Below are 9,329 nucleotides of genomic sequence, written 5' to 3'. Positions count from 1 at the left end.
AAACAATATACTCAGATCACAACATAATTGAGGTTCAGACATGTATGCGAGGAGCCCCAGACCGACAAAATGAGACTAGTCACGAGGGAGCATTCACCAAATTCAACTTCAATAACAAAAACATAAAGTGGGACCAAGTAAACCAAGTCCTAACCGATATAAGCTGGGAAGATATACTAAGCAACACAGACCCAAACTTATGCCTAGAACAGATTAACTCGGTGGCACTCGATGTATGCACAAGGCTTATTCCTCTAAGAAAAAGGAGGAGTAGATGTAAAATAGAAAGAGACAGGCGCTCCCTTTACAGGCGACGGAAAAGAATAACAGAGCGGCTAAAAGAGGTCAATATATCTGAAATGCGCAGGGAGACACTGGTCAGAGAAATAGCAAGCATCGAACTTAAGCTAAAAGAATCCTTTAGGAGTCAGGAATCGCGGGAAGAACTAAAAGCTATAAATGAAATCGAAAGAAACCCAAAGTATTTCTTCTCCTATGCCAAATCAAAATCGAGAACAACGCCCAGTATTGGGCCCCTACTTAAACAAGATGGGTCCTACACAGATGACAGCAAGGAAATGAGTGAGCTACTCAAGTCCCAATATGACTCTGGTTACTCCAGGTAACCAGACTGAGAGTCGAAGATCAAAATAAATTTTTTATGAGAGAGCCACAAAATTTGATTAACACAAGCCTATCCGATGTTATCCTGACGCCAAATGACTTCGAACAGGCGATAAATGACATGCCCATGCACTCTGCCCCAGGGCCAGACTCATGGAACTCTGTGTTCATCAAGAACTGCAAGAAGCCCCTATCACGAGCCTTTTCCATCCTATGGAGAGGGAGCATGGACACGGGGGTCGTCCCTCAGTTACTAAAAACAACAGACATAGCCCCACTCCACAAAGGGGGCAGTAAAGCAACAGCAAAGAACTACAGACCAATAGCACTAACATCCCATATCATAAAAATCTTTGAAAGGGTCCTAAGAAGCAAGATCACCACCCATCTAGAAACCCATCAGTTACACAACCCAGGGCAACATGGGTTTAGAACAGGTCGCTCCTGTCTGTCTCAACTACTGGATCACTACGACAAGGTCCTAAATGCACTAGAAGACAAAAAGAATGCAGATGTAATATATACAGACTTTGCAAAAGCCTTCGACAAGTGTGATCATGGCGTAATAGCGCACAAAATGCGTGCTAAAGGAATAACAGGAAAAGTCGGTCGATGGATCTATAATTTCCTCACTAACAGAACACAGAGAGTAGTCGTCAACAGAGTAAAGTCCGAGGCAGCTACGGTGAAAAGCTCTGTTCCACAAGGCACAGTACTAGCTCCCATCTTGTTCCTCATCCTCATATCCGACATAGACAAGGATGTCAGCCACAGCACCGTGTCTTCCTTTGCAGATGACACCCGAATCTGCATGACAGTGTCTTCCATTGCAGACACTGCAAGGCTCCAGGCGGACATCAACCAAATCTTTCAGTGGGCTGCGGAAAACAATATGAAGTTCAACGATGAGAAATTTCAATTACTCAGATATGGTAAACATGAGGAAATTAAATCTTCATCAGAGTACAAAACAAATTCTGGCCACAAAATAGAGCGAAACACCAACGTCAAAGACCTGGGAGTGATTATGTTGGAGGATCTCACCTTCAAGGACCATAACATTGTATCAATCGCATCTGCTAGAAAAATGACAGGATGGATAATGAGAACCTTCAAAACTAGGGAGGCCAAGCCCATGATGACACTCTTCAGGTCACTTGTTCTATCTAGGCTGGAATATTGCTGCACTCTAACAGCACCTTTCAAGGCAGGTGAAATTGCCGACCTAGAAAATGTACAGAGAACTTTCACGGCGCGCATAACGGAGATAAAGCACCTCAATTACTGGGAGCGCTTGAGGTTTCTAAACCTGTATTCCCTGGAACGCAGGAGGGAGAGATACATGATTATATACACCTGGAAAATCCTAGAGGGACTAGTACCGAACTTGCACACGAAAATCACTCACTACGAAAGCAAAAGACTTGGCAGACGATGCACCATCCCCCCAATGAAAAGCAGGGGTGTCACTAGCACGTTAAGAGACCATACAATAAGTGTCAGGGGCCCGAGACTGTTCAACTGCCTCCCAGCACACATAAGGGGGATTACCAACAGACCCCTGGCAGTCTTCAAGCTGGCACTGGACAAGCACCTAAAGTCAGTTCCTGATCAGCCGGGCTGTGGCTCGTACGTTGGTTTGCGTGCAGCCAGCAGCAACAGCCTGGTTGATCAGGCGCTGATCCACCAGGAGGCCTGGTCACAGACCGGGCCGCGGGGGCATTGACCCCCGAAACTCTCTCCAGGTAAACTCCAGGTAAACGAAAGCAAAAGACTTGGCAGACGATGCAACATCCCCCAATGAAAAGCAGGAGTGTCACTAGCACGTTAAAGACAATACAATAAGTGTCAGGGGCCCGAGACTGCTCAACTGCCTCGCAGCATACATAAGGGGGATTACCAATAGACCCCTGGCAGTCTTCAAGCTGGCACTGGACAAGCACCTAAAGTCGGTACCTTACCAGCCGGGCTGTGGCTCGTACGTTGGATTGCATGCAGCCAGCAGTAACAGCCTGGTTGATCAGGCTCTGATCCACCAGGAGGCCTGGTCACAGACCGGGCCGTGGGGGCGTTGACCCCCGGAACTCTCTCCAGGTAAACTCCAGGTAAACTCAGTGGGGAGAGTTTTGACCCTCCAGACCACCATATCTTAGCCTGTACCTTCACATTCTTGCTGGCTTCAGGGAGCATTAGGGACATATAATACGTAGTTATTTGTCAATATTCTTCCATAAATAACAAAAAAAAGCACAATAACGTGTCTGGAACAATACATAAATAAATCGCACACAGGAGAGAGGAGCTTACGACGATGTTTCACTCCGACTTGGACCATTTACAAAGTGATACTAACAAAAGAAGAGGAAGGAGTACATATAAGCCAGCAGACAGGGACAGGAACAAGAGAGGAAGTGGAGGTAGTAGTAGCTGGCACTGGACAAGCACCTAAAGTCGGTACCTGACCATCCGAGCTGTGGCTCATATATTGATTTGCGTGCAGTTAGCAGTAACAGCCTGGTTGATCAGGCTCTGATCCACCAGGAGGCCTGGTCACAGACCGGGCCGCGGGGGCGTTGATCCCCGGAACTCTCTCCAGGTAAATTCCAGTAGCGTAGTCAGTCAAATACTAAGAGCCCACAGAAAGTAGGAGCTGGAACACAGATGTAGAAATATAACAATGAAAGACAAATGTCCAAGGCAGAAGAAAGAAAACCCAAAGGAGAAAAAGGCAAGGAAGGGGAAGAGGGAGGAAAGTTGTGTATAAAGGAGAATTCGACCAAATGGTGACTCTGAAAGTTATACTTAGGTTAAACAGTTTTAGCAGAAGATCAATCAATAGGATGACTGTGATCTCTGATATGACAGAAAAGAGCATTGTTGGTGTCGACAAACCTAACACTACTTTTGTGCTCCTTAAGTCTGCCAGAAAGAGATTGGCTACTTTCTCCAAAGTACTGAAGAGGACAGGAGGAACAAGAAATAGAGTAGACACCTCCATAGCTGCTCCTCCTGGAGTTTACCTGGAGAGAGTTCCGGGCGTCAACGCCCCCACGGCCCGGTCTGTGACCAGGCCTCTTGGTCTCATAACGTGCTAGTGACACTCCTGCTTTTCATTGGGGGGATGTTGCATCGTCTGCCAAGTCTTTTACTTTTGTAGTGAGTGATTTTCGTGTGCAAGTTCGGTACTAGTCCCTCTAGGATTTTCCAGGTGTATATAATCATGTATCTCTCCCGCCTGCATTCCAGGGAATACAGGTTTAGGAACCTCAAGCGCTCCCAGAAACTGAGGTGTTTTATCTCCGTTATGCGTGCCATGAAGGTTCTCTGTACATTTTCTAGGTCAGCAATTTCACCTGCCTTGAAAGGTGCTGTTAGTGTGCAGCAATATTTCTGCCTAGATAGAACAAGTGACCTGAAGAGTGTCATCATGGGCTTTGCCTCCCTAGTTTTGAAGGTTCTCATTATCCATCCTGTCATTTTTCTAGCAGATGCGATTGATACAATGTTATGGTCCTTGAAAGTGAGATCCTAAAACATGATCACTCCCAGGCTCTTGAAGTTGGTGTTTCGCTCTATTTTGTGGCCAGAATTTGTTTTGTACACTGATGAAGATTTAATTTCCTCGTTTTTACCATATCTGAGTAATTGAAATTTCTCATCGTTGAACTTCATATTGTTTTCTGCAGCCCACTGAAAGATTTGGCTGATGTCTGCCTGGAGCCTTGCAGTGTCTGCAATGGAAGACACTGTCATGCAGATTCGGGTGTCATCTGCAAAGGAAGACACGGTGCTGTGGCTGGCATCCTTGTCTATGTCGGATATGAGGATGAGGAACAAGATGGGAGCGAGTACTGTGCCTTGTGGAACAGAGCTTTTCACCGTAGCTGCCTCGGACTTTACTCTGTTGACTACTGCTCTCTGTGTTCTGTTAGTGAGGAAATTATAGATCCATCGACCGACTTTTCCTGTTATTCCTTTAGCACGCATTTTGTGCCCTATTACGATATGGTCACACTTGTCGAAGGCTTTTTGCAAAGTCTGTATATATTACATCTGCATTCTTTTTGTCTTCTAGTGCATCTAGGACCTTGTCGTAGTGATCCAATAGTTGAGACAGACAGGAGCGACCTGTTCTAAACCCATGTTGCCCTGGGTTTTGTAACTGATGGGTTTCTAGATGGGTCTTGATCTTTCTTCTTAGGACCCTTTCAAAGATTTTTATGATATGGGATGTCAGTGCTATCGGTCTGTAGTTCTTTGCTGTTGTTTTACTGCCCCCTTTGTGGAGTGGGGCTATGTCTGTTGTTTTTAGTAACTGTGGGACGACCCCCATGTCAATGCTCCCTCTCCATACCTGGAGTTTACCTGGAGAGAGTTTCGGGGGTCAACGCCCCCGCGGCCCGGTCTGTGACCAGGCCTCCTGCTGGATCAGCCCCTGATCAACCAGGCTGTTGCTGCTGGCTGCACGCAAACCAACGTACGAGCCACAGCCCGGCTGATCAGGAACTGACTTTAGGTACTTGTCCAGTGCCAGCTTGAAGACTGCCAGGGGTCTGTTGGTAATCCCCCTTATGTGTGCTGGGAGGCAGTTGAACAGTCTCGGATGGAAAAGGCTCGTGATATGGGCTTCTTGCAGTTCTTGACGAACATGGAGTTCCATGAGTCTGGCCCTGGGGCATAGTGCATGGGCATGTCATTTATCGCCTGTTCGAAGTCATTTGGCGTCAGGATAACATCGAATAGGCTTGTGTTAATCAAATTTTGAGGCTCTCCCATAAAAAATTAATTTTGATCTTCGACTCTCAGTCTGGTTAGCGGCTTGCTAAAAACTGAGTCATATTGGGACTTGAGTAGCTCACTCATTTCCTTGCTGTCATCTGTGTAGGACCCATCTTGTTTAAGTAGGGGCCCAATACTGGACGTTGTTCTCGACTTTGATTTGGCATATGAGAAGAAATAATTTGGGTTTCTTTCGATTTCATTTATGGCTTTTAGTTCTTCCCGCGATTCCCGACTCCTATAAGTTTCCTTTAGCTTAAGTTCGATGCTTGCTATTTCTCTGACCAGTGTCTCCCTACGCATTTCAGATATATTGACCTCTTTTAGCCACTCTGTTATTCTTTTCCGTCGCCTGTAAAGGGAGCGCCTGTCTCTTTCTATTTTACATCTACTCCTCCTTTTTCTTAGAGGAATAAGCCTTGTGCATACATCGAGTGCCACCAAGTTAATCTGTTCTAGGCTTAAGTTGGGGTCTGTGTTGCTTATTATATCTACCCAGCTTATATCTGTTAGAACTTGGTTTACTTGGTCCTCGTGTCCATTCTATTTCTTGTTCCTCCTGTCCTATTCAGTACTTTGGAGAAACTGCTTGATCTATTTCTGACAGACTTAAGGAGCACAAAAGTATTGTTAGGTTTGCCGACGCCAACAATGTTTTTTTTCTGTCATGTCAGAGATCACAGTCATCCTATTGACTGATCTTCTACTAAAACTATCTATCCTACTTCTAACTTTCACAGTCACTGCCTTGTTGAATCCTCCCTTATACACAACTTTCCTTGTATGAATCTTAGTCCTGGCTTTGTCTCTGTAGATGTGTTCCTTTCCCATTACATCATAAAATGTTGCAAACTTCAGAACAACTTTGCCTTAACCTGATTCTTTTTTCCCATATTCCTCTTCCTCTTCCTCTTTCCTCTTTCTCCTTTGGGTTTTCTTCTGCCTTGGGTATTTGACTGACTCCACTACTACTGCTACCTCCACTTCGTCTCTTGTTCCCGTCCCTGTCTGCTGGTCTATATATACTCCCTCCTTCTCTCCTTTTGTCATTGTGACTTTGTAAATGGTCTAAGTCGGACAGAAACGTCATCGTAAGCTCCTGTCTTATATGTGCGGGTTGTTTGTGTAACATCCTTCCACTTTGGTGAAGGTTGGTTTTGGGAGCGGCGGAAGTCAGGGTTCAATACGACGTACACTGTCAGTGGCCCTATAAACAACAACAACAACAACAACTTGTGTTGTTGGTGGGTGAGTGTGATAAAGTGAACAATAAACAGTGTTTGTGGTGTCTAACACAGGTGAGTAACACCTGTGGTGTCTAACACAGGTGAGTAACAACTGTGGTGTCTAACACAGGTGAGTAACACCTGTGGTGTCTAACACAGGTGAGTAACACCTGTGGTGTCTAACACAGGTGAGTAACACCTGTGGTGTCTAACACAGGTGAGTAACACCTGTGGTGTCTAACACAGGTGAGTAACACCTGTGGTGTCTAACACAGGTAACACCTGTGGTGTCTAACACAGGTGAGTAACAACTGTGGTGTCTAACACAGGTGAGTAACACCTGTGGTGTCTAACACAGGTGAGTAACAACTGTGGTGTCTAACACAGGTGAGTAACAACTGTGGTGTCTAACACAGGTGAGTAACATCTGTGGTGTCTAACACAGGTGAGTAACACCTGTGGTGTCTAACACAGGTGAGTAACACCTGTGGTGTCTAACACAGGTGAGTAACACCTGTGGTGTCTAACACAGGTGAGTAACAACTGTGGTGTCTAACACAGGTGAGTAACACCTGTGGTGTCTAACACAGGTGAGTAACAACTGTGGTGTCTAACACAGGTGAGTAACATCTGTGGTGTCTAACACAGGTGAGTAACAACTGTGGTGTCTAACACAGGTGAGTAACAACTGTGGTGTCTAACACAGGTGAGTAACAACTGTGGTGTCTAACACAGGTGAGTAACAACTGTGGTGTCTAACACAGGTGAGTAACAACTGTGGTGTCTAACACAGGTGAGTAACAACTGTGGTGTCTAACACAGGTGAGTAACAACTGTGGTGTCTAACACAGGTGAGTAACACCTGTGGTGTCTAACACAGGTGAGTAACAACTGTGGTGTCTAACACAGGTGAGTAACACCTGTGGTGTCTAACACAGGTGAGTAACACCTGTGGTGTCTAACACAGGTGAGTAACATCTGTGGTGTCTAACACAGGCGAGTAACATCTGTGGTGTCTAACACAGGTGAGTAACACCTGTGGTGTCTAACACAGGTGAGTAACAACTGTGGTGTCTAACACAGGTGAGTAACAACTGTGGTGTCTAACACAGGTGAGTAACAACTGTGGTGTCTAACACAGGTGAGTAACAACTGTGGTGTCTAACAGGTGAGTAACAACTGTGGTGTCTAACACAGGTGAGTAACAACTGTGGTGTCTAACACAGGTGAGTAACAACTGTGGTGTCTAACACAGGTGAGTAACACCTGTGGTGTCTAACACAGGTGAGTAACACCTGTGGTGTCTAACACAGGTGAGTAACAACTGTGGTGTCTAACACAGGTGAGTAACAACTGTGGTGTCTAACAGGTGAGTAACACCTGTGGTGTCTAACACAGGTGAGTAACACCTGTGGTGTCTAACACAGGTGAGTAACAACTGTGGTGTCTAACACAGGTGAGTAACACCTGTGGTGTCTAACACAGGTGAGTAACACCTGTGGTGTCTAACACAGGTGAGTAACAACTGTGGTGTCTAACACAGGTGAGTAACACCTGTGGTGTCTAACACAGGTGAGTAACACCTGTGGTGTCTAACACAGGTGAGTAACACCTACCTTTATTACAATATAACATTCATGTGCTAGATGATACATAGAGAGAGTTTGACCCATGAAATATAGTGTATTAAGGCGCCAGACATGATCATATCTGTGTCTTGTTGACTGTCTTACCTGCTCAGGTGTTGACTGTCTTACCTGCTCAGGTGTTGACTGTCTTACCTGCTCAGGTGTTGACTGTCTTACCTGCTCAGGTGTTGACTGTCTTACCTGCTCAGGTGTTGACTGTGTTACCTGCTCAGGTGTTGACTGTGTTAGGTGCTCAGGTGTTGACTGTGTTAGGTGCTCAGGTGTTGACTGTGTTACCTGCTCAGGTGTTGACTGTGTTAGGTGCTCAGGTGTTGACTGTGTTAGGTGCTCAGGTGTTGACTGTTAGGTGCTCAGGTGTTGACTGTGTTAGTTGCTCAGGTGTTGACTGTGTTAGGTGCTCAGGTGTTGACTGTGTTAGGTGCTCAGGTGTTGACTGTTAGCTGCGTAGGTGTTGACTGTGTTACCTGCTCAGGTGTTGACTGTTAGCTGCTCAGGTGTTGACTGTGTTAGGTGCTCAGGTGTTGACTGTGTTACCTGCTTAAGTGTTGACTGTTTTAGGTGCTCAGGTGTTGACTGTTAGGTGCTCAGGTGTTGACTGTGTTACCTGCTCAGGTGTTGACTGTGTTAGCTGCTTAGGTGTTGACTGTTAGCTGCTCAGGTGTTGACTGTGTTACCTGCTCAGGTGTTGACTGTTAGCTGCTCAGGTGTTGACTGTGTTAGGTGCTCAGGTGTTGACTGTTACCTGCTTAAGTGTTGACTTTTAGGTGCTCAGGTGTTGACTGTTAGGTGCTCAGGTGTTGACTGTGTTACCTGCTCAGGTGTTGACTGTGTTAGCTGCTTAGGTGTTGACTGTTAGCTGCTCAGGTGTTGACTGTGTTAGCTGATAAGGTGTTGACTTTGTTACCTGCTCAGGTGTTGACTGTGTTACCTGCTCAGGTGTTGACTGTGTTAGTTTCTTAGGTGTTGACTGTTAGCTGCTCAGGTGTTGTCTGTGTTAGCTGAACAAGTGTTAAATGTGTTAGCTGCTAAGGTGTTGACTGTGTTAGTTGCT

At 45.8% G+C, this 9,329-nt stretch overlaps 1 long non-coding RNA gene across 1 annotated transcript in view; it reads left to right on the top strand.

Annotated features, from left to right (window-relative positions):
- The first annotated feature begins 5,923 nt into the window (after positions 1–5,923).
- The window catches only part of LOC138855485 (uncharacterized), a 562,399-nt gene continuing 558,993 nt past the window's right edge, over positions 5,924–9,329 (top strand). Inside the window, exon 1 of the long non-coding RNA XR_011394736.1 lies at positions 5,924–6,701. This is a non-coding gene — a long non-coding RNA (uncharacterized lncRNA). The remainder of the gene's footprint in view (positions 6,702–9,329) is intronic.

Source organism: Cherax quadricarinatus, chromosome 96 (assembly GCF_038502225.1).
Source record: "Cherax quadricarinatus isolate ZL_2023a chromosome 96, ASM3850222v1, whole genome shotgun sequence".
Lineage (NCBI taxonomy): Eukaryota > Metazoa > Arthropoda > Malacostraca > Decapoda > Parastacidae > Cherax > Cherax quadricarinatus.
This window is presented reverse-complemented; position numbering and strand designations above follow the sequence as displayed.